At 35.3% G+C, this 27,045-nt stretch overlaps 1 protein-coding gene across 2 annotated transcripts in view; it reads left to right on the plus strand.

The window, feature by feature from the left end:
* Positions 1-6,322: 6,322 nt before the first annotated feature.
* NINL (ninein like) overlaps positions 6,323-27,045 on the plus strand; it is a 164,696-nt gene continuing 143,973 nt past the window's right edge. For both annotated transcript variants that reach the window (XM_051975818.1, XM_051975819.1), the window contains exon 1: positions 6,323-6,543. The gene's annotated coding sequence lies outside the window, so the exon portion shown is untranslated. The remainder of the gene's footprint in view (positions 6,544-27,045) is intronic.

Consider the following 27,045-nt stretch of genomic DNA (forward strand, 5'->3'; position numbering starts at 1 on the left):
GCCTAAATTCCCATCTTGCCTCTGCTACTTAGTTATGTTACTTAATGCAAGTCTGGACCTCCATCTGGATCTTGATTCCATAAAATGAAGGGCTGAACTACATTGTTTTTAAGTTCCTGTCTAGCTCTAAAATTCTATGATTCTATGAATTCAGTTACTCTTATTTCAGAAAATACTTGTTGAATTGTGCAAAGACTATGGTCAACACAAAGAATAGAGGAGGCAATGTGGTATAGTGGAAAGAGCAATAGATTTGAAGGTGGAAATTCAAATCCTAGTTATGCCATTTATTATCTAAATGAATCTGGATCTCTCCTCAGTATCAGTTTTATCAAATATAAAATAAGGAAATAGGAAAATAGACGGCCTTTGGGGTCTCTTCCATCTCTGAATCAATAATCCTATGAGTAAAATTTCACCCTTGCCCTCATGGAACTTACAGTCTAACAAAGTTGATAAGGTATGTTTAATGCAAGGTATAGTGTGAAAATATAATAAAGGATGTACAAAGGAGGAATTAATGATTAATTTGTAAGTTGGAGACTTACAAATGTTCATACAAGAACTGTCATTTCAGGGAAAGATATGGGGAATGTTGGAGGGGATGTGGGAAAACAGGGACACTGATACATTGTTGGTGGAATTGTGAACACATCCAGCCATTCTGGAGAGCAATTTGGAACTATGCTCAAAAAGTTATCAACCTGTGCATACCCTTTGATCCAGCCGTGTTTCTACTGGGCTTATACCCCAAAGAGATACTAAAGAAAGGAAAGGGACCTGTATGTGCCAAAATGTTTGTGGCACCCCTGTTTATAGTGGCTAGAAGCTGGAAAATGAAAGAATGTCCATCAATTGGAGAATGGTTGAGTAAATTGTGGTATATGAATGTTATGGAATATTATTGTTCTGTAAGGAATGACCAGCAGGATGAATACAGAGAGGACTGGCGAGACTTACATGAACTGATGCTGAGTGAAATGAGCAGAAGCAGGAGATCATTATATGCCTCAACAACGATACTGTTTGAGGATATATTCTGACGGAAGTGGATCTCTTTGATAAAGAGAGCCTTAATTGATCAAAGATGGACAGAAACAGCTACACCCAGAGAAAGAACACTGGGAAATGAATATAAACTGCTTGCATTTTTGTTTTTCTTCCCGGATTATTTATACCTTCTGAATTCAATTCTCCCTGTGCAACAAGAAAACTGTTCGGTTCTGCACACATATGTTGTATCTAGGATATACTGCAACCCATTCAACATGTAAAGGACTGCTTGCCATCTGGGGGAAGGGGTGGAGGGAGGGAGGGGAAAAATTGGAACAGAAATGAATGCAAGGGATAATGCTGTAAAAAATTACCCTGGCATGCGTTCTATCAATAAAAAGTTATTAAAAAAAAAAAAGAAAGAAAGAAAGTCATTGATTCAGTGACTTTCAAAGTTCTTTTAGTCCTTAGAATTCTTGAATATTATGATGCCATAAGAAGAAATAAAATATCTTGTAAAAGTGAAAAAAAAAAAAAAAAAAGAACTGTTATTTGATCTGGGCCTAAAAGGATGGTTAGGAATGCTTGGCTCTCTCTTTCTTTGACCCTCCAGGTGACATCTAAGATTTCTAGTGAAGAGCGGGAGCTAGGTCATCTCCATCCTGGCATCATGACAACTCACAAATGGCAGACTTCTCTAAATAAGTTTGTGCTTAAACTTGTAGCTTCCTTTGTGTTTCTTTAGATAACTGAACATCAACTGAGAAGAAGAAGTATTCTGGTTTGGGAACAGCTTTAAAGTCCATAAGATGATCAAGTGCATCTAACTGGCAGCATGGAGAGTTTCTTCATCAGAGAAGATGATTATCAAAAAAGAGGAGAACAAGTAGCTAACTTGATTTTTGAGAATATAGAATGAGGAAGACAATAACAAGTCAAGGTGAAATGTAAAATGTAAAAAGCCTAATCAAACTACTTAAAAAAAAAATAAAACCTTTTTATTTTTCCAAAACACACTCAAAGTTTAGTTTTCAATATTTACCCCTGCAAAACCTTCTGTTCCAAATTTTTCTCCCTCTCTCCTCCCCTCTTCTTCCCCCAGATAGTAAGAAATCCCATGCAGGTTAAACATGTACACTTCTTCTAAACATATTCCACATTTATCATGCTGCACAAGAAAAATCAAATCAAAAAGGGAAAAAATGAGAAAGGAAAAAAGAAGCAAGTAAACAACAACAATAACAACAAAAGGTGAAAATACTATGTGATGATCTACATTCAGTCTCCATAGTCTTCTCTCTAAACGAAGATGGTTCTTTCCATCATAAATCTATTGGAATTGGCAAACTACTTAAAAATTTTTTTTTATTTTTCAAAATACATGCAAAGTTAGTTTTTAACATTCATCCATGCAAAACCCTGTGTTCCAATTTTTTTCCTTTCCTCCCTACCTTCCTCCTTCCTTGGACAGCAAGCAATCCAATATAGGTTAAACATGGTGTAATTCTTCTAAACATATTTCCACATTTAGCATGCTGCTCAAGAAAAATCAGATCAAAAGGGAAAAAATGAGAAATACAAAAACAAGCAAGGAAACAACAACAACAAAGGTGAAAATATTATGTTGTGATCCACATTCAGTCTCCATAGTCCTCTCTCTGGATGCAGATGGCTCTTTCCTTCACAATTATATTGGAATTGCCTCAAATCACCTTGCTCTTGAAAAAAGCCAAGTCCATCACAGTTGATCATCACATAATCTTATTGTTGATGTGTACAATGTTTTCTTGGTTCTACTCACTTTACTTAGCATCAGTTCATAAAAGTTTCTCTAGGCCTTTCTAAAATAATCCTGCTTATTGTTTCATATAGAACAATAATATTCTATTATATTCATATACCATAACTTATTTTTTATTAAAGCCTTTTAATTTTCAAAACATATGCATGGATAATTTTTCAACATTAACCCTTGCAAAATCTTGTGTTCGAATTTCTCCCCTTCCCCTCCACTCCCTCCCCTAGATGGGCAAAAAATCCAATAGATGTTAAAGATGATAAAAAATATATGTTGAACCCAATATTTTTTACATATTTATACAGTTCTCTTGCTGCACAAGAAAAATCAAATCAAAAAGGAAAGAAAATGAGAAATAAAATAAAATGCAAGCAAACAAGAAAAAGAGTGAAAATTCTATGTTGTGATCCACACTCAGTCTCCACAGTCCTCTCTCTGGGTGTAGATGGCTCTCTTCATCACAAGATCATTGGAACTGGCCTGGATTGTTATTGAAAAGAGCCACGTCCATCAGTATTGATCATCATATAATCTTGTTGTTGCCTGCTACATAATCTACTGGTTCTGCTCATTTCTTACTATCAGTTCATGTGTCTTCAGGCCACTCTGAAATTATCCTGCTGATTGTTTCCTACAGAACAATAATATTCCCTAACATTCATATACCATAACTTATTCATCCATTCCCCAACTGATGGGCATCCCCTCAGTTTCCAGTTCCTTGCCTCTTCAAAAAGTGCTGCTACTAACATATTTGAAGATGTAGGTCCCTTTTCCTTTTTTATGATCTTTTTGGAATATAGATCCCTTAGAGACACTGCTGGATCAAAGGGTATTCAGAGTTTGGCAAATTGCTTCTTAAAAGGAGTAAGTAGCAGCCTCCCTTTAGATTCTAGCAGTGGTTACAAATTGTGTTAAGAAGGTACCTGGGTAGGGACATAGTAAAACAATGTCTGAAGAGTCGAGTGGAATGTGAATTAAAACAGGGCTACTGGGTAGGTATTTCTGGTGTGAATTCCACAACTAAAGGGATCTTCCAAAATGGAAAGTTTTCTGAAGCATGACAGAGGAGTCTGGATTGCAGCCTGTTGAGAAATGAATAATGAAGAACTAAATAACATAATGAAGCAGGGTGGTTTAGGAGAAAGAGGATTGAACTAGGAAAAAGGTTGTATGGTCAGAGGCAAAAATGCTGGATTTGGAGTCAGAGGACCAGAACTCTTTTATTTATTTCTGGTTGACCTCAGACAATATTGTTCTATTTCTTCATCTGTAAAGTGAAGTTGGACTAAATGATCTCAAAGGTTTTTTTTATCAGCTGTATATTCATGACTGGAAACCTAAATTGTAGCTGTGTCATTAAAAAGCCGAATTTAAAGTCTCTGAGTGCAAGAACAGTTTTATTTTATCTTTTTATCTCCAGGCCAAAAGGCAGCACATAATAGTGGCTATATACTTGGTCTATGAGTCTGGAGCACCTGAGTTCATGTCACTTTATTGAGTGTGATGGAAGGGAAATGATAAATGGAATGGTTCCAGCAGAACCTGGGAAGACTTGTATGAACTACTTCCCAGTGAAGTGAACAGAATCAGAGAAAATTTTTTTGCAATAACAAAAGTATTGCAAAAATAAAACAGTTTTGAAAGGCTTAAGAACTTTAATCAAAACAATGATTCTAGAGGACTCATGATGAAACATGCTACCCACGTTCTGACAGGATGCAGAGTTCAGATTGAGAGATATGCTTTAAATATGGTCAGTAGGAGAATTTGGTTTGCTTTACAATATATGCTTGTTACAAAGATTTTGTTTTTCTTTTTTCTGGGAGGGGGGGAGATGGGAGAAAGAGGAGGAGGAGAAAGGTTTTCATTGATTAAAAAAATTTAAAAAACTTGTCACATCTTTATTCAAAAACGAAACAAAACAAAACACCAGTGACTCTCTTTAATTCTACCAGAATTAAATATCAAATCTTTTGTTTAGCTTTTAAAGTTTTTCAGACCTGATCCTTTCTGAATTTTCTAGTCTTCTTATACATTACTCTCTCCTTCAAGCATTCTACAATCCAGTAACACTGGCCTTCTTGGAGTTCCTCAAACAAGACACTTCATCTCTATACTCTAGGCATTTTCACAAGCTCTCTTCCATGTTCAGGGATGCTCTCTACCTTTCTTACTGTCTCCTGACTTTCTTGGCTTCCTTTAAGTTCCAGCTAAAATTTCACCTGCTGTAAGAAACTTATCCCAATCCCCTGAGTACTAGTGCTGCATGATTATCTCCACTTTATCATATATATGCACATACACATATATCTTAATTGTATATGATTATTTCCGTCAATTAGATTCCTCATAATCAGGAATAGTTTTTTTTGCCTTTCTATCCCCAATGCTTAGCACAGTGCCTAGCATACACTGAGTGATTAATAAGTGTTCAGTACTCCCAGACAACACTCAAAGCTTTACAAAACACACCTAGCTATGCAGTGATGGAACATACTTGAAATTTCCTTCTGCTACAAAATCACCGATGAAGATTAAAAACAAAACTCCAATAGTGCATATAGCATCTAGAAATATATGAAGAATTAATTTTTTTTTTTTTTTGGTTTGGTGGAAGGGAGCTGATAGACCTGGGTTTTCACTAATATGGGGAATTCCTGATGTGAAAACACCAATGCAGATCATCAACTAGTCTAACTTATCATTTTAGGGAATTTCGTGGGAGAGGACTCTGAGATTAACTTGCCCTTGATCACACAGCCAGTGTGAACCAGATCAGAGGGAGGACTTGAACCTGAAGTGTCCCTGACTCCAAGGCCAGCCCTATCTAATATACCAAGCTGCTTCTCGGAGCCTGGAATTTCACAAAGAGAAACTCCTGGTGTGCAAACTTCCTCCATTAAATGAAGATCACAGACCATGTATGTAGACAGTGGTAAAAATCTACTGATTTGAATTTAAAGTTAACCAACTTCTTTGCTTTAAAGTGAGGGTGCTCACATCTACCTTTCCTAGCTCATAAAGAACTTGAGAATTCAACGTACTTCAAAGTACTTTGAAATGACAGCGCTCTCTTCTTCCAGAAAAACATTGTATCTCCAAAGTGAGTTAATAAATTTCCAAAGTTTCAGGGAAATCTTTCAGACTTTTAGATAGACTGATGCCAGTTCTTTCAAACAATAAGGCCCAGAGGAGACTCACTACTCGAACCCCTGCTTTCCCATGTTTCCCCAACTCCCCAGTCCCCAGCTTTCGGCCACGCTTCTGTTACCCTAGAGAGTCAGGGGGAAACTGGGAAAGGAGATGCGATGTGTGTATTGGGAAAGGCTGCTCCACCTAGGGAGCTCTCCTTCCTGGGGCGGACTGGGTTTGTACCTTTTTCCTCCCCTAGTCCGTCTCTCTTTCTCCAGTCGAGCTGGAAGGAGGAGGGGAGAAGAGGAGGCGGGAGCGGGGGCGGGGGCGGCGCCAGGCAGCCCGGAGGGGCTGGGAGTAGGGGACCGACACACTCGCACACCCACACAAAGAGCGGCTTGGAGCTAAGATACCGCGCGCTACGCCGCGAGCTGGCCCGGGGTCTGGACTGTGCCTGGACTCGTCGCCCCCAGCCTCTCTTGCCCATGGCTCCGAAGGGGCCTCCGTTCTAGTCCTGAGCCCGAGATCCTTGGGGGCCGACATGCTACAGCTTCCCCAGGAGGGCTGATCTAGAAGAAAGAGCGCCCGGGAGTGGCGAGAGGCTGGGAACACCAGAGGTAAACTGAGCCGCCCTGGGGGGCGGATGTTGAGGATTGAGCCCCAGGGAGAACGGAGAAAGTGCTCCTGCGCTTGGTTTCCCAGTAACTGGAAGCCTTTGACCTTGAGGTGGTGAACGGCGGGAGGGGTGGAGTGTAGGGAAGAGATAGATGTTCTGGGACCTGGAGACCATAAACCAAAAAGAGAGATGGAGCGCTTTATGGATCCAATTTGTGACAGAGAAAGAAGCACCCGAAAACTTCCCCCTTTCTTTCCTACGGGAGCCTCTTCTTTCTATCTCTTTTCTAGTTCTGGGCGCAACCCCTTCTCAGCGTCTTTTTCTCCGCTCTTTCTTTTCGGATTCCCCAACGTAGAGGCCGCTTAGAAAGTTCCTACGGAGTGAGTAAGCTTGTCTGTATCTGAGGGGCTGAGGCTATGCGTGGGACTCGGGGTTGTCGCCCAAGTTCCGGCTCCTCCTCCTCCACGTGCGGCTAACGGGGTCCACTCTTGAGTCTTGCATCGTCCCAGAAAGCTGCCTGCTGGCGGAGCGTGGGGCCACCCCTTTCCTCTCCTCCTCTCCCCCCGTCATTGTGCGCCTACCATAGCTGTGTTAAGACAGCTTAACACTGATAACTCGGACATCTGACTAAACCTTGTCCTGGCCCAGAAGGTTTTCCTTCTGAGAGCACTTCTGTCTTTTAGAGAGATCGCTTTCCATTACCCACCCCATGAAAACTCCGATCCCCCTGAGGCCTGAGAAATGTGTATTGCTGTCAAAACGGACTGTCTGGTTTCCCCTTTCTATTAATAGTCCGGAAGGTGATCAACCAATTGCTACCTACAAAACAAAATCCTCTTCACTTTCGTTCAAATTTCAGTTGCAGAAGAGGGGGAAAGAATAGCGAATAATTAGTATTTTAAGAGTTTCAGGACACTTTCCGAACATTTAATTTTATCCTGAAAATAATCCTGGCAGCTAGGTGTTGTTTTTATCCTCATTTTTCTGCTGAGGAAACTGAACAGAGAGCATAGTAACGTGACTTTCCCAGAGTCACACAGCTAGTGAGGATTATCAGGAGTTGAATTTTAGATTCTGATTTATCCTAATGCTAAATCCAGTCCTGTCCACTTACTGCCTGAAAAGATCTGTGAAGAACCCTTGTAATTCAAAAATGCTGTGAATCTATAAGAAAGTATCACTTGCTTTGCAGAGCTGTCACCTTAGGGACTCAAGCTTGCTTACTGTTTAACTGCTGGGCTCCTATATTAAAGAGGCCTCTTTCTTTCATTCTTGGTATCTCCTAATCTTATAAATTAACTGGTTCTTGATCTTAATATGCCATTTTTCACTTAAGAGAAAAGGTTGTAATACTGCTTTTAATAATGACTGTACTTTGGAAGGGTATTGGTAGAACAGAATTCTTAACCTTTTGTGTCATACACTCCTTTCTGGGGGAAGTACTGTCTTATGGACTTCCCTGTAAAGCCTAGAGAGTCCTCAGAATAGTGTTTTAAAATACATATAATAAAACATATACATTTACAGAAGAAATCAATTATATTGACATACAGTTGTTAAAATATAGAAACTAACAAATTTATAGATGTGAGTTTAGGAATTCCTGTGCTTGAGTGTCCATCTCTGCCTTAGAGTTTCTTGGAAATGAGCAGCTTTCTACTTTCCATTTATTAAGTCTGGTGTGTACCATAGTTGACTGCTTTGGGGGAACAGAAATGTTTCTAATGTGTTCATTTTTATAAAATATTCATTGTCATAATGTTAGGTGTGTTTTCTATTATTAAATTTCCTGGAGATTTTGATTAAGTTATTAGGAATTGACAATGCATTTAAAGTTCTCTAAAATGGCGTACTTACTTAAAGTCCTTTCCAAGAATTGACTTTTGCAATGATTTTAGTATTCTTTTATTTTTTTTGGTTTATCTAAATTTAAGAATTTGGTGTGGGGGGTTTTGATTTGTTTTTACATTTGAATTTGCAATGCTAACTTTGCTAACTTCTACAGCCAAGACAATATCTCTTTTGCATCATCTGAAAACTTTTTTCCCTGGAGGAAAAATGTACAGTGGCAAAAAAAAAAAAGGATAGTTTTGCATTGATTGGGCAGAAATATAATGTTAATGAAGCTGAATTAGTTTTATTTTTAGCTATTATTCACATAACCCCTAAAACTGTGGTATTATTTTACAATTACTACAGTGTAGTGACTTCTGCTATATCCAAATTGCTTTTCTCATTTTTTAAAAAGCACACCTTCAAAATAGTGGTAGTTTGAGAATTTTTGTATGCTTTGTAGCAAATGTTCTGTCCTTTCCCCTAATGTTGATCATTGTAAAAGGTTTATGTATGAATGCATAAGAAATAATAGTAGAAAATCAGTTTTCTTTACAAAAAAAAAAGGTAGGATCTTTTATTTTTCCAAGTTACTATATTATTATGGGTTAGCTTTCCTTCTGGGAAATAGCATAATTTAGTGGAAAGAACATTAAACCATGGAATTAAGAGACCTCTGACTAAAACATTGTCCAATAGAGAGTTGACCTCAAAATGAGGCAAACCTGGGTTCCAGTTAGCCTTTGACATTTACTATCTGACCCTGGGAAAGTATATTGTCATAGTTTTGGGTTGGCAAAGAAGGTGCTGATCTGCATGGGTGAAAGGAGTTTTTCTCACCTAGAGTTCCCTTTACCAATGAAGTCACATGGCTAATCACTATACCTATTAAACTTTTAGGTGGGTTCAATTTCCCTTTCTACAAAATGGAGACAATAATAGGCCTTAGTTCAAGGAGAAACCCCTAGTACTCAGAAAATATATGAAAGTGTTTTCAACTCTTTGAGACTATAAAAACCTTTCAAATTTGTTAAAAAGGAACATACAAGAGCATATTAAAACACCTTTTGTTTTTATATTGGAATTTTGTTACAAAAATATTGCTTGTAATATAAGTTGGAAATTTTTTGTTCTAATAAAGCTGAGGATGTTTTCTTCCCAATCCCATCTCAAATCCTCCATAGGAAAGTTTCACTATCTTTGTATGGGTATGTTTGTCTCTTTGTCACAATCTGTTGAAAGAGTTCATTTTTGTCAATATATATACTTTAAAGATGCTTGGACAGAAGACATTTAAAATAAAATCCATAAAGCAGCTTCTGCATTTTTTCCTCTGCTTCCTTGGAAGTAGGTCAGATGAGTGATCCTGTTGATGAAGAGGAAAGGACAGGAAATTATTTCTTTAGTACTAAAAAAAATGATGGCTAGGCATATTGAGAACTGCTTCAACCCCAGTACTTTCTATCTCTCAAATGTATTGCTTAATTTCATAGCCTACATCTTGCTCTTAGGCCCAATCTCCACCCTCCCTTCATTCTTGCTCCCCATTCATTTTCAAGTTCCATGCTGATCTTCATAGCATAGTTCTTTTACCCAAAACAAATACTTCAGTGCTCTTTGTTTGTTCAAGAAATTAATTGTAATCCAGGATTTATATTAACCAAATGCAAAAAAAAGAAGGAAAAAAAAGAGAATAAGATGATCAGGTTGAAAACCCAGTAATTTTCCTTGCTGTATATTCATCTGTAATCCATTAGTAGCTTAAAGTATTGTTTATATTAGTGAATAAAACTGGAAATTCTGTATGAGAGGGTTGGAAATGGATTTTAGTTAAGTTTCCATAGAGATTAAAGAATAACAATTCAAATCCCTTTTGGTGAGTTTCAGAAAACAATAATTTACTTCAACAATCCTTAAAGCTTATATATCTATATTTGTATCTGTATATATGTTTATTGTTTTTTTTTTTCTCCTGAAGTAATTGGGATTACATGACTTGCCCAGGGGCCACATAGCTAGGAAGTATTAAGTGTCTAAAGCTGGATTTGAACTCAGATCCTCCTGACTTCAGAGATGGTGCTCTATCTACTACTCTGTCATCTAGTTGCCCCTGATACGTTTATGTTACATATTATTATTACATATGTAACACTTCATATATACATATTTATATTCATATATACTTCATTTATATATATATAAATGTATATATGTTTAGCAGACACAGTATCATATATGCATATATCTCTTTTGCAGATAATTATGTACATAATTTGTACATAATTGTTTCCATGTTGTTTTCTCCATTAAACTATGAGCTTCTCGAAAGCAGGTTTGGTTTTCTACCTTTCTTTGTATCTTCAGCCTGACACATAGTAGGTGTTTTACAAATGTTTGATGATTGACTAATTCTATGTGTATATGTATGTATATGTGAATATATATTTTATGCTCAAATCCTCACATATATATGTATATTTTTGTTGTTCAGTCATGTCTCACTCTTCGTAGCATCTTTTGGGGTTTTCTTGGCAAAGAAGCTAGAATAGTTTGCCATTTCTCTCTCCAGCTTATTGGACAGATGAGGAACTGAAGCAAACAGGGTTAAGTGACTTGACCAGGATCATAAAGCTAGTAAGAATCTAAGGCCACATTTGAACTCAGAAGGATGAGTCTCCCTGATCACGAGCCTGATACTCTGTCCTTTGTGTCACCTAGCTACCCATTGTATGTGGTATTAAATATTTATTAAAACAATTATTTTAAAAATGTTTAACTTTGTTATATTTTTATTGCTCCCTTATTTCCTTGCAGCTGGGAAGTTTACCATTGTGTTCCACATCATCTCTATTCCAGCTTCTCATTGGATAGAAAGTTGACATATAAGGGTAATGCTAGCAAAATAGAAACGCTATGTGCTAATAGAGCTATATACCAGAAGCTATTTCCAGACTTTTGACTGTTGCATTCCAGAATTTCATCACGGGAGGAAATCAAGTAGTATCACTGGGCTGCTAGTTTGCTCCTTCCTCTTGTTGTCTTTCAGGCATGTCCAACTCCCTGTGATCCAATGGAGATTTTCTTGGCAAAAATACTAGAGTGGTTTGCTATTTCCTTCTCAAGTGTGTCCCCATTTTACAAATAAGGAATTGAGGCAAATAGGAAAAAATGACTTTTCTAGGGTCATACAGCTATTAAATGTCTGAACTCAGATCTTCCTGACACCAGGTTATGTGCTGTATCCATTGCACCACCTACTTGCCTTCTCCTTCCTCTTAGCTTTCTTGAAATATAAGAGTAGCCAATAAACCAGAAGCTAGCTCAGCACTAAACTCTGGCCCAGGGATTCAGTGCTTAGTCTTATTTCTCCCCTCTCATCTGAACTTTTACACACATTTCAAGGATTGAGTCTAGGAGGTGTTTTAGGCTCCATAGTGGAAAAAAATTTATATTTATTATTATTGCCATAGTTAGAACCATAGATTTAAACCATATAGGCCACCTAGTCCAATTCTCTTTTTTTATAGATGGGTAAAGTAAGGCTGAGACAGGTTAAATGACTTGTCCACAGTCTCTTCATTCTCATGCATATGTAGCTTTGCCCCTTTCTTCCCATCCTGGACAGTAAGTTACACACAGTACAGCAATGATATCTCATCTAAGCCCAGTACTGTCCTCTGTGCATAGTGGGTGCTTTATATGTTTGTTTAATTGAGTCAAATATCTGTTCTGATCCAAGTAGAGAGGCAGTGGCTTGTTTGTTCCTCTGAGTAAGTCTTATGACAGAGATGTGCCTCCTGGAATTGTTAGCGAGGACAGGTACCTCGTTACCATACTACTTTTTATTATTATTATTATTATTAGTGCTAGTACCTATACCAGTTGGAGAGATTGATGGAGACTAAGTTTGTTCCTATGAGCCTTTTATTCTGTTAATGTGTAAATCATTCTGAGTAGCATTATATGATCATATAGTGCAGTGAAAAGAACAATAGAAAGATCTAGATTCAAATCTTCCCTCATTTACTATCTCTGTAGCTCTTGACAAATCACTTAACCTTATCTTCAATCAATAAGGGCCAATAGTAACATCTGCCTTTAAGGGTTGTTTGGTGAGGGAGAAGTGAGAAAATGTTTGTCAAGTTCCATGTAAATGTTGTGATGGGCAGGTGGTACTATGGATAGAGTGTCCTATCTGGAGAGAGAAAAGATCTGAATTCAAATTTGGCCTCAGTCCCTTAACTAGCTGTGTGACCCAGGACATGTCACCCAGCCTGTTTGCCTTCATTTCCTCATCTATAAAATGATCTGGAAACCAGTATTCCTTGGAAAACCACAAATGGGATCGCGAAGAGTCAGGCACAGCTGAAACTACTGAAGAACAACAATAAAATGTTAGTTATAGCCTCCCAGTACAGCTATAGCTGAACAATTTATTACTCTCAAGCCAAACTGGTGATGATCCTCTCTTGAGGGTAGCTGACCAGTTCTCAAAGGAGAACAAAATCTCTCATTAGACTCATCAGGTTGGTAAGACCTGGGGAACTTTATCTGTCAGAAAACTAGGATCTCCTTCATGCCACAGGAAAGTATTACACTAAGACTTTAGCTGTAGAAAAATTATGATTAATAAAATTATTAATATGAATGAACTACTGGATAAACCCATTAGACTTGTGTAGACTGGATTTCTTTGAAATCATCAAAATTACTGGACATTAGAGCACAGTTAAGTGATGCAGTTGATTGAGTCAAGAAGATATGCATTTGAATATGGCCATAGGTACTCACTTGCTTACTAGTGTGACCCTGTGCAAGGTATTTAGCCTTTTTTTTTTTTTAACTTCAGTTTTCTCATCTGTAAAATGGGGATTATAAAGTATCTAACTCACAGGCTTGTTGTGAGAATCAAATGAAATAATCTTGTAAAAAAGCATTTAACACAGTGCTTGGCATATAGTATATACACAATAAGTATATATAAATACTAATTGTTTCTGTTAGTTGGAAGTGTGACATAAAGGACTCTCTAGTCTACTTCAGATGCTCTTATCATTTTTTGTATGTTATAGATCCCATGGACAATTGGATGAAGCTTCTGGACTCCTTTTAAATGCATAAAATAAAATACATAGAATTACAAAGAAAACTGATTACATTGAAATATAGTTGTAAATTTTATAAGCAATGCATTTTATTTTCTTTCTCATTTTTTCCTTTTTGATCTGATTTTTCTTGTGCAACATGATAATTGTAGAAATATGTATAGAAGAACTGCACAAGTTTAAAATATATTGGATTATTTGCCATCTAGGGGAGGGGGTGGTGGGAAGGGGAAAAAATTGAGAACACCAGGTTTTGCAAGGGTCAGTACTAGAAAATTATCCATGCATATGTTTTGAAAATAAAAAGTTTTAATAAAAAATTTAAAAGTAAGGTTATTGACTCCAGGCTACGATTCCTCAATCTAACTAAAAACCCCTCATTCTAAAGATAAGGGAACTAAGCTCTTCCTGTAACCACTTTACTCATTCCTAGCTGAAATTTTCAATAGATATTCAAATATATAGTAGGCTTCCTTGTGTTTTTTGTAATCCTAGGGTTATTTCTAATCCCAGAGAAATTTTCAATACAATTTTTCTATTCTGAACTTTTGTTTCTATTATGAACTATGCATGATATTCTATGTACCATGATCCTGATGATTCAGGTTAGAGTAAGTTTTGTAATAAGGCACTTATCAGGAAATTACTTATTCCTGATGGCTAGGAGCCAAGCTTATTCAATAAGTTAAACAGCTAAACTCCACTACCACTTATCTCCCATCTCTTTTGTGGATGTCACAAGTTGCCTCACTCATGTTAATGTTACTTGAAAATGCTTCCCCCTCCCCCATCCCTTTGCATCTCATTTTATTTGATTCCTCAATCCCTAAGTCTTCCTATGGATTTTGGTGAAATACCATGGCTGGAGTATATTAAAGCTAGTTGTCATTCTGGATCTGTATCCTTAATTTAGTTCTTTTACTAGAGACTCTTGGAAGGAAATTAATGCTTGTATCCTTTCTCTGAGATTATCCTAAATAGGAAAGGGGTGGAGTGGGGGAGGGTAGAACAGTGGATAGAGTTTTGGATTTGGAGTGAGTAGATCCTGAATTCACATTTGACTTCATATACTTGACTGTGGGACCCTAGGCAGTCATTTAACCCCTCTGTGTGTCAGTGTCCTCATATGTAAAATGGGGATAATAATACCATTTACCTTCCAGGGTTGTTATGAGCATAAAAGGAAATATTGTTTCTAGTATGTGTCATAAATTTAAGATACTACATAAATTCTGGATGTTATTATTATTAATTTATCTTTGTATATTTTATTTATACATAGTTGTTTGCATGTTATCTTGTCCATTAGGCATGGCAAGGATTATTCTTGTCTTTTCTTTTTATCCCTTTCACTTAGCACAGTGCCTGGCACATAGTAAGTACTTAAATAAAATGCTAGTTAATTTGTCTGCTGGATTTATAAAGTGGTAGGTCTTTCCAATCATTTTTAAATTATACCTTTGTGCTAGATACCTGATTGGCATTCACATATACTACATTTAATTGTGTCTATTTGAGTGAAAGCAAGAAGATCTCCTTGTAGCAATATTTGTCTTTTACTAGTTTAAAAAAATCTTCATTAAGATAATGAATTCTTATCCATTAAATTAGTGACCTCCACAACTAGCAGTTTATTTGGTGTTCACGTTTAACTTACTGGATGGCTTACCTTTAAAAGCCAGAAACCAGAAATATTCATTCCTTTGGATTAAAGAATCTTTTTATGCACATTGAAGACAAACAAGATCAGCCAGCCATGTTTGATCAACCGTATTTGATCAGTAATGTTTGAGCAAGTGCTGTTCAGGCTCCTAATTGCATGTGCTAAATTTCAGATTTTAATGCATGAGCAAGCATGAGCTGGGGAAGAATTGTTCTTAAGAATGTTGTTGGCCTTGGGGTGAAAAATACTTTGGAGATTTTACATGCTACATTTTTCAGAGCTTCCCAGCTTTTTGCAATTGGTCAAAAACAAAAAGATTTGTTCTCTGATGCTGGGTTATAAGAAGTATTTTGCTGACTTACAGCAAAGAGCACAAAATAGATTGCCTTATATTGGGGGCATGATTTTTTTTTGGTGGCTATTCATATTAATACAGGGTTAGTGTATATTGGCATATATTTGTTCTACTTAATTGAAACTGATCTTTCTTACTGTAGAAATTCATAGAGCCTGAGTTTATGTATGCTGTTTTTTCTCCAAGTTGTAATAACTTCTTCATTCCCATGATGCATCTCCCTTGGACCCAAGAGTCCTATACTTGTTCCACAGAAAGATTTGCTATATATTAAAAATATGCAAAATCTTTCCATGAGGTGATGGGATCCTTTTTTTCAAACCCAAAGTTCTTCCTAGTAATAGAATAAAAACAAGACAAACATATCTAAAAACTCTGTATGGTTATATAAAATTGTAAGGTTTCATAAAGAAAAAAGAATCTACAGTAGTCAATAACTGTAGATGTAGAGTTAAAATTGTAGAAAAATCAGCTATCATAAAAATATACATAGTACCTCCAGCTTAGTCCTTTAAGAAGAGAAGAGGGGAAGGGAAGAAGAGAGAGAAAGTCACAGAGAAAAGAGAAGGGAAGGTGGAGTGGGAGAAAGAGAGAAGAATAGAGTGAGCAATATTTGAAGTAAGAAAATCCCATCAAGAATAGAAAAACCTTCCTCCAAAAATGTGCAAAAAAAATTCCAAAAGTAACCTTCAACAAAATATTTGAATTAATAAAATGATAAAGAAAATTATAAACGCCAAATTATACTGTGTTAAAACATGCATGTTACCTTTAATTGAAGATGAATAAAAATATCATGGTTGTTTTCATGTTCATTTTTAATAGTTTTCTTTTGTTTTTGAAGGGTAGGTAAATTTTATGCAAAAAAAAATTTTTAAAGTAAAACCTAACATACATTCTAACATTTTGAATCAGCTCCAAAAGCAGAAACACTACATTGTTTAATCTCACCTTGCCAATTTAACAGTATTTTTTTAAAGAATGGAAACAGGAAGGTCAGAGACAGCACTCTCATTAGCTTCACCTCTCTAAAATATAATGTATTTCCATGAATATTAAAGTGAGATGTTCATAATTACACATAACTTTATTATTAGCAGCAGTTAGAGATTGCATAAACTGGCAAAATTTCCTCACCCAGACTTCTGAACAGATTTTTAAACAAAGAAGAAACCCTCCTCCGCATAGTATATGTAATCAAGTTCTCTTCCTGGAATTTTTTATCTTGAATAAGGTGCTACGTCAAAGATTCCATCTGGCTAGCTGGAAAAGATCTGGATGGTACTGTAACCAACAACAATATTTATAATAAGATAAAAGTAGTGAGGACTTGTGATTTTAGTGTGTAAGTTGATCTCCAAGGCTCAGGAAAGAAACAAATTTGTCTTCTGTGTGACGATAACAAGGAGGAAGATAATGCAGGAAGATGCCTTACTCTATACTCCCTAGAGACTAATTAAATGAAGGTTCTGTTTAGATTAATCCTTGGGGGTCCATTCTAGAATCAGGGTTAACCAAATAAAAATTCTAACCCTTGCATTTAGTTTAGAAATATTTCTTGATTGTCTTTTGGGGAGAGGATAATCCATGACAAGTTTGGTTATGTTCAAGTAGGGGTCCTCAAACTTTTTAAATAGGGGACCAATTCACTGTCCCTCAGACTGTTGGAGGGCCAGACTATAGTAAAAATAAAAACTTTGTTTTGTGGGCCTTTAAATAAAGAAACTTCATAGCCTTGGGTGAGGGGGATAAACGTCCTCAGCTGCTGTAGCTGGCCCGCGGGCAGTAGTTTGAGGACCCCTGCTAGAGAGCCTCGTTGACCTTGCCTGGATTGATCCAGAATGGGACCAACTTCCAGGGAGAAAAGGAGAAAGGAGAAGGACATAAGGCTAAGTAATGACTGTTCATCTGGCTATTCTCTTCAGTGTTGGACCTGCATACCTTCACTTTCCCATTTTTGATTGTTACACACCAGAGTGATTTATCCAATAACTGATGTTCTGTCATTTCATGACTAAACTTAGTCTGAATTTTACTTTATTGTGTCTTTAAATCCTGACTTTAAACCATCACTTGTGCTAGTCATTGGTTCCATGAAAACTTCCCCAAAATTTTCCTGTTTCTTAAAAGAGTTATAACAACTTATGATTCAGATTTATAATCATATAACATTTGTGTAGTACTTTGACATTTTTTGTAAAGCAATTTATTTCCAGGATCTCATTTTGTGTGGCCACCTGTAGTATACTATATAATCTAGTTTTAAAAGTGCCAGCTATCTGTGTATGAAAAGTAAAGAAAGCAAGAAGAATCAAATGATCTGTACACTATTTAACAGCAGTAGAACTTGATCAGACAAGAAGGAGCAGGAGTTCAATTAGTTAAGAGAAGGATTCTCTCTTGTCCACATAATCTTTTTTTTTTTTTTTTTTTTGAGCTTAAGAAATAAAACACACATTTCCATGATATAGTAAAATTGGGGAAAAATCATGACACATGAAATTTCTAGTTCTGTTATGTACACTTGCTATTTCTTTAAAAATATAAGAAAATTATCATATGAATTTCTTTTTTTATCTTCTTTCTTCTCTCATTTTACTTCATTCTAGAGATGGCTACTACTAGAAACAAAGGTGTGTGTGTGTGTGTGTGTGTGTGTGTGTGTAAAATCATTCTTTTTATATTTCTATTAGTTCTTTCTCTGGATACCGGTAGTATCTTTCTTCATAGATCTTTTATAATTAATTTGGGTATTTATAATAGACAAAATGACTTAGTTGTTCAAAGTTTTCTTAAAACATTATTGCTGTTACTATGTACGATGTCCTCTTGGTTCTGTTTATTTCACTTGTCATTATTTCATTCAAATCTGTCCATTTTTTTCTAAAGTTCATCATTTCTTATAGTACATCATGATCATATGCTACATACAACCATTCCCCAATTGATGAGCATCCCCACAATTTCCAGTTCTTTGCCACTACAAAGAGAGGTGCTGTAAACATTTTTGAACATAGAAGTTTTTTTTTTCCTTTTTACCTAATCATCTTTGGAATTATACCTAGTAGTAGTATTGCTGGGTCAAAAGGTATACATATTTAATAATTTTTTGGGCAGAGTTACAGATTGTTCTTCAAAAAATTAAATTAGTTCCCAGTTCCATTCAATTCCAACAGTAAATTAGTGTCCTGATTTTTCCAGGACATTTGTCATCTTTCCTTTCAATCACATCCAACAATCTGATAGGTTGTAAAATGAAATCTCAAGGTTGTTTTAATTTGCATTTCTTTAATCAAGGATTTAGAACATTTTTTCATATGACTATAATTTTTTTGGATTTCTTCATCAGAAAACAGCTCCTTCATATCCTTAATCTTTTATCATTTGAGGAATGATTTATATTCTAATTAATTTGACAAAATTCTTCACATATTTCAGATATGAGACCTTTATCTGAGAAACTGCCTATAAAGCCCCTCCCCATTTTTTGCTTTCCTTCTGATCTTAGCTTCATTGTTTTATTTATACAAAACCTTTTTAAATATGTGATGGAAATTGTTACATTGGGATCTCTTGCTTATTCATAAATTATTTGTCTATAAGGGTACTGTGTTGCATGTTCTTCAGATTTTCTTGTAATCCTTCTCTTTATGTCTAGATCATGTATCCCTTTTGACCTTATCTTGATAAATGGTGTAAGATGCTGGTCTATGCCCAATTTCTGCCAGATTGCTTTCCATTTTTCTTAACAGTTTTTTTGCAAAATAATAAATATTTATTCCCCAAATTTAATTGTTTTCACTAGTCAAGCACAAGGTTATTATAGTCATTTGCTCCGAAATTGTATTTCTACTTTGATTCACTGATCTACTTTTCTATTTCTTAGTATAAAAGAATTTTGATAATTATTGTCCGATAATATAGTATAAGATCTGGTACTGCTAAACTTCCTAATCTAGGAAATTTATATATTTTAATTTAAATATTCTTCCATTTAACTTAAGTTGTTAAATTTATTGGCATGTATTTGGGCAAAGAAACTTCTTATAATTGCTTTGATTTCATTTTCATTAGTGGTATGTTCACTATATTCACTTTTTTATTTTTAAAATAATAATTTGGGTTTTTTTTTCCTTTCTCTCTCTCTCTTTTTTGCTAAAGCAATTGGGGTCAAGTGACTTGCCCAGAGTTACACAGCTAGGAAGTATTAAGTGTTTGAGGCCATATTTGAATTCAGGTTCCCCTTACTTCAGGGCTGGTGCTCTATCCAGTACACCAACTAGCTACCCTTTCTCTTTTTAAAAAAAAAATCATATTAACCAATTGTTTGTCTATTTTATTGGTTTTTTTTTTTTTATAAAATCAACTCAGTTTTATTTATTAATTTGATCGTTTTATTATACTCAATTTTACTAATATCCTGTTAATTTTTAGGATTCCCAATTTAGTGTTTAATTAGGGATTTTTAAAGATGTTCTTTTTCTAGTGTTTTAAATTGTCTATCCTTTTCATTGATTTGTTCTTTTTCTATTTTATTGATGTAAACATTTAGAAAATTAATTTTTTCCTCTAATTACTGCTGCTACTGTGGACCATAGGTTTTGATATGTTGTCTCATTATTGTTATTCTCTTTAATAAAATTATTGATTCTATGATTTGTTCTTTAACCCACTCATTCTTTAAGTTCAGGTTACTTAATCTCCAATTAAATCTCCAATTGGGTTTTTTCCCCTGTGAAATGGTTGGGGTTATGTGACTTGCCCAAGGTCACAGACCTAGTAAATGTTAAGTGACTAAGGCATTTGAACTCAGGTTCTCCTGACTCTAGGGCAGGTATTCTATTTACTGCAGTCCCTAATTGTCCCTTCTCATCTATATTTCTGTGGTTTCTTATTAAATATGATTTTTATTGCTTTGTAATCTGAAAGGATGTCTTTTCTGCTTTTAAATATAAAAATTTTATGCCCTAATGTGTAATCAGTCTTTGTAAAAGTATCACAAACTGCTGAGAACATGGTGTATTTCTTTCATTGCATTCAGCTTTCTCCAAATATCTATCATATTTAGCTTATCTAAAATTCTAAATTCACTTCCTTATTTCTTTCTTATTTATTTTTTGGCTACATTTGTGTAGTTTTATTATATTATTGTACTATATCTATTTCATTACTACTATCTATTTCTACTTTTCTTTTTAAAATTTAGATACTTTGATATTTGATGCATATAGGTTTTATATTGGTATTATTTCTTTATTTATGTTACTTTTTATCAAAATTTAGTTGCCCTATTTGTCTCTTTTAATTAAATCTATTTTAGCTTTAACTGTTTAAGATCATAAGTGGTACTTCTGCTTTTTTTGTATCAACTGAAGCATAATAAGTTGTACTGAAACCCCTTATTTTAACTCTGTGTGTTTCTCATTTTAAAAGGTGGTTGTTTTTTTTTTTTTTTTGGTAAAAGTGAATATTGAAAACTATCTTTACATGTATTTGGAAAAATAAAATACTATTTAAAATTTTTTAAAGGAAATGTGTTTCTTGTAAGCATATTATTGGATTCTGATTTTTAATCCATTTACTATCTGTTTCCATTTTATGGGTGAGTTTATCCCATTCACATTCAAAGCTCTGGAAGCTAGGCTGCTTCCCAAAGAAGAAGGTTTGTATGAAAAAAAGATTCTGGAACTGGAGTCAGAAAGGGCACATCATTTCACTTTTCTGGGCCCCAGTTTCTCTACATCTTTAAAGGATTGGTTGAAATCATTTTAAAGTCCCTCAGCAAGCTCTAAATTTATGATATTAAGTATTTCAGTTGAGTTGTCTCTTTTTCCTCTAACTCTTCATGGGCTCATCTACATAAACATCTCATTGCCATATTTACATTTTAAAACAAAACTATATTGCCAACTCATAATTGGCTTGTGGACCGAATATGGTTTGGTTGTTTTTGTTTTGTTTTTTTTCTCTTTTCGTTCTTCTTTTGTATTAATTGCTAACAGAGATAGTATGGCATAGTGGATAGAGGGCTAACTTCCAAACCAGGAAGACTAGGTTCATATCTTGTTTGGTGATAGCAGTGTGATCCTGGACAAGTGGATTAATCTCTTAGGACTTTAAGCTGCAGAACAATTGGCTAATTATAGTGGTCAGAGAACATTTACTCTTATAGAGGGAGTCTCCTCTCCAAGAATACCAAAGACTGGCAATGAAATCAGAGATTAAAACAACAACAAAAACCAAACCCATGACATTTATCTAATGCTTTTTGGAATCCATTCATTATTTATCTCATTTGTGCCATCTGAGGGTTTGATAATATAGGTTAACTTGTTTTTGACATTTGCTGTCATTTTGTTTTGTTGTTTTGTAAGACCAGTCCTAGAGAAGCTGTTATTTCATCATCATCATCATAGCTTGTATGTAGTATTTGCTATAGAGCATTGTGTCAGTCACTGTACTAAGTGCTTTACAAATATTGTCTTATTTGATCCTCCCAACAATCCTGGGAAATAGATGCTCTTTTTATTCCTATGTTAAAGATGGGGAAAGTGACATAAATAGATAAAGTGACTTCCCTAGGACCACACAGCTAATAAGTGTCAAAGGCTAGATTTTAATTCAGATTCTCCAGGTTCCAGGTCCAATGATTTATCCCCTGCACCACCAAGATGCTCCCAGACACTCTGTTTATTATTTCATAGGTAGGTAGACAATAGGTTCATTGGATTTTAGCTACGTTGACCAATAAACTAGGATTTTTCAAGCCGTGAATAACTGAGAAGTCATAGAATCTAGATCTGGAAAGTATAATCTGGTCTAATTTCCTAATGTTATAAAATAAGGAGAATGAGATCTGTAAGAGTTGAATTACCTAAGATTAGGTAGTTTAGTGACTGAATCGAAGATCTTTCAACTCAAAATACAAATACATTTAAAGCTCTAACTATAAATTTTATATTTACAAATTAAGGCACTGTGATTTTTCTGGGTATTGGTTCTCACTTCATTGACGCAGGTTGCAGTCCTTTTATACATGACCAGCTTGTGGCCAGTGTAGTGATGTGCTTTTCCAAACTTCCAAGTCAAAGGCCAATCTGTGCTCAAAACTTTCCCAATTTGTGTAATGGAATGACTTTTATACTTTAATCAGAAGGGACCTGGGTTTAATCAGAAGGGACCTTTCCTCTCACTCTAAGTATGTAAACCTGGATAATTCATTCTTCTTTTAGAGCCTAATACCTGAAATATATATGTCACCACACTTTTGTGAGGTAATGAGGTAAGACATATGAAAAGTTTTATCAAACTTAAAGCCACCCTTTCTATCTATCTATCTGCTGTTATTATTATTTTTACTGGCACAGATTTTAAAAATTCTACTGAACATGATGAGGCATCTCTGAAAACTTGAGTGAAAATAACCATAAAATATAATGTTATGAGTTATCACTATCTTTATCTGTAAGCGTATAAAGGCCAAAGAATTTTACCTTGTAAAGCCCAATGTCACCATGTAATTAAAATCAATTAGAAAACCATTTATTAGGTACTTATTATATATAAAGTAGGATAAACATGGTACAGAATGATACCTTGATGAAGAAATCCTCTGGGAGCAAATTTATTTTTTATGAAGTCAGCCATGTTACTTAAATATTACAATTAAAACATTCTCAAAAATCATATGGAATAACTTGTATAGCTTTACAATTCCATGGCCAAAATAACTTACAGTAGTTTCTATTTGTCCTTCTTCAAAAATCTGAAATCTTTGAAATTAAAAAAAAAATTTTCTCACCTTCATTTTGTGTCTTTTTCCCTTCATCCCTTTATCTAAAGCGATGGGGATGAAATAATTTGTGCCTGTCAATATTATTGACTTATTACAGATTTATTGACATTCATTCACATTCAACTGTTAACTTGAACAGGTATTTTCTTTTAATCCTTTTTTCTCTAACTATGTACTGAAAGACTTTTTTTCTTTTTTCATTTTCTGTCACATTTGAGTTTATTTTAGTTACTGTTTAAATCAGCAAGGAATAGTGGAAAGAGTTCCTGATTGAAATCAAGAAATGGCAAAAGCTTTCTCTAGGAGTCTTTGAGCATGGAGCCAGAAAGGTAAAGGTAGGGGAAATGAAAGGGGGACCTGAACTATCCCATAACTAATTGGAGAGATCAGGGATATCCTGTAAATAAGCATGCTCCAGATACTAGAAGTTAGAGAAGAAGGGACATGGGCTTCTCTACTCCCAGGATCTCCAGAGCTCAGCATCAAGCTGACTTTCATCCCTCACTCCTGTCCTCAAGTCATCCTCAAAAGACTCAATGAGATTTCGTTTCAGAGATGTATGATTTCAGGAGTCCTTTAATCTCCTAGCAATAGCTTTCTTTTGTTTTTGTACTAGCCATTTCTTTATTGAAGAAAAAAAGTGATTCCCAGAGGATTTAGGGTGGGGATGATGGCCAGCTGTTATTTACAAGCTGACAACTAATTAACCTTGAGGCAGATCCATATGATAAAAGCTTTAATATCTGGGCAAAAATTTTTGTTTTTTCTTCCAGGATTATTTTTACCTTCTGAATCCAATTCTCCCTGTGCAACAAGAGAACTGTTCGGTTCTGCATACATATATTGTATCTAGGATATACTGCAACATATTTAACATATATAGGACTGCTTGCCATCTAGGGGAGGGAGTGGAGGGAGGGAGGGGAAAATCGGAACAGAAGTGAGTGCAAGGAATAATGTTATAAAAAATTACCCTGGCATGGATTCTGTCAATAAAAAGTTATTATAAAATAAAATTTAAAAAATAAAATAAAAAAGAGAAATAGTTAGAAATAAAAATATCTATAGATATCTAGATACAGATATAGATGTGTACATGTGTATATTCATGTATGTATAAAATATTCATATTATGTAATTATATATAATATATAAACATTTTATAAATAAATATATTTAGGTACATAAATATATATCTAATCTATTAAAAAATATCTGGGCAAAAGATACAACTATGCTTCTTTCCACTGGTACCTTCAAGGTTGCTTTTCTGTGTTCCATCAAGGCTGCCCTTGATATTGGGACTTGGAGAAAAAGAAGGAAAAAGTTGAAAAAAAAGAGGATGAATAGGGAAATTAGATTTAAACTTTCAGTAGTAAATTGTATGAATGGAAATAGTGATAGGGACTGGATCTGTGATTTCATTGATCTAGGAAATTTCTTCTACCAGTGCAGATTGGCACCTTCTCTGCACTTGTATTCTTGGCACTTATCTATAGCGGGGAGAAACTCCATAATTTGTCTATCCTCAGACAGGTTGTATGTCCTAGAAAAAGAATCTGAACTGGGGTCTGAGTCCAAGACCAGTCTTGTATCAAATATACCATTGAGCCTCATACATATATATGTATAGATGTGTACATGTACAGACATCTTTTCCAGCTCATTTTACAGATGAAGCAATTGAGGCAAACAGAGTTAAGTGACTTACCCAGGGTCACCCTTCTATTAAATATCAGAGGCTGGATTTGAACCCAGGAAGATGAGTTTTTTTTTTTTTTTTAATAATTTTTTATTGATAGAACGCATGCCAGGGTAATTTTTACAGCATTATCCCTTGCATTCATTTCTGTTCCGATTTTACCCCTCCCTCCCTCCACCCCTTCCCCGAGATGGCAAGAGTCCTTTACATGTTGAATGGGTTGCAGTATATCCTAGATACAATATATGTGTGCAGAACCAAACAGTTTTCTTGTTGCACAGGGAGAATTGGATTCAGAAGGTATAGATAACCCGGGAGGAAAAACATAAATGCAAGCAGTTTATATTCATTTCCAGTGTTCTTTCTCTGGGTGTAGCTGCTTCTGTCCATCTTTGATGAATTAAGGCTCTCTTTATCGAAGAGGTCCACTTCCGAAGATGAGTGTTCTTGATTTCAGGCCTGGCATTCTATCTATCCTCTTCCCTATCTTTATGAGTTGCTCAAAAAGTGGAATGAGCTATCTAAAAAGGTGGTTGGTTCTTGCTCCTTGGAAAAAACCAGCAGAGGATGGTTGACTACTTAATGTGTGTGATAATGAAGATGCTTTTTGTGTATGTATGTTGGACTACATGATTGCTGAGCTCCCTCCCACTTCTTAAATTCTGTAATTCTGGTGTGTCTAACTACAGAATGCGAATTATTCCTGTAGTACAACGTTGGTAGTGGTTTGGGTCATGATAAGATATTTGTATAGCATTTACACAGTTATAGGGAACCTACTTTATTTCATTTGATTCTCTCAAGTAATCCATGAGCTAATAGGTAAGGAGGCTTCTCTTTATTTTACACAATGAAATAACTGGGGTCCTAAATGCTGAAGTGATTTACACACAAACAAGATCTATCTCACCTCTGGGACTTGAGCCCAGGTCTTCCAACTTAAAGTCTACTGTTTTTGCCTTGACTTTAACATTTCTTTAATGTTATTCTTATGTTTTTAAAGTTGTTGAAAATGTTTCTTTCACCTTAGCTATTGATTCCTACAACTCTGCTTCAGTTCTTCGTCATGTCATTTAAGTTACTACTTTCTCAAAAGCTTTGTTAACAGAGCATGAGTAGGAAGGGAGGGAAGGGAATAAATATTTATTAAGCACCTTCCACATACAAATACTGTGACAAATGTTGTACAGATATCTCATTTGATCCACACAATAATCCTGAGAAGTCAGTACTTTTATGATCCTCATTTTACAGTTGAGGAAATTGAAGCAGACAGATTGCTCAGGTTTGCATAATCAGTAAGAGGCTGAGGCTGAATAATAATAATGGCTAACATTTATATAGCTCCTACTATGTTCTAGGCACTGTGATAAGCATTTTACAAAAATCATCTTATTTGATCCTCACAACAAGCCTACTTAGTAGGTGCTCTTATTTTCTCTATTTTACAGTTAAAGAAACAGAGGCACACAGAAGTTAAGTGACTTATTCACTGTCACACAGCCAGTAAGAATCTATGGCTGGATTTGAATTCTAGTTCTACATCTTCCTGACTCTACTTCCAATTAGCGTATCCACCTAACAATGCCCCTACTTGCTTAGCAAAGCCTACAAAGACAGAAAAAAAAAAATTAACTAAATGCCCTATGGTGAGAAACCTCCAGATAAATCTGATGAGGCTCATCATGAAAACATTTTTCATAAAGTGTTGGCATTTTCTGGTTACAACAACTTAGAAAGTTGTCTACTGAAGGATGGAGAGTTTGTGATCAGCATTGATAGAGAGAGTACTTTCAATGATCCCCTACTTCCTTGATGCATTGGAGGAAGTTATTGACTTCCCCTCTATAAATTCAATTCAGTATACACTTATTAAACATCTAATTTGTTTGAGCAGAAGGGCATTTGGGATTTATAAAGTTTAGATAAGATGTGATACCAACCTCCATGGAGCATGAAGTAGGAAGACATGACATATATATATGTAATGAAAGAAAACATCATCAGTTAAACACTTTCTGTGCACCACATATGCAAAGTCTTGGAGATT

Source organism: Antechinus flavipes, chromosome 2 (genome assembly GCF_016432865.1).
Source record: "Antechinus flavipes isolate AdamAnt ecotype Samford, QLD, Australia chromosome 2, AdamAnt_v2, whole genome shotgun sequence".
Classification (NCBI taxonomy): domain Eukaryota; kingdom Metazoa; phylum Chordata; class Mammalia; order Dasyuromorphia; family Dasyuridae; genus Antechinus; species Antechinus flavipes.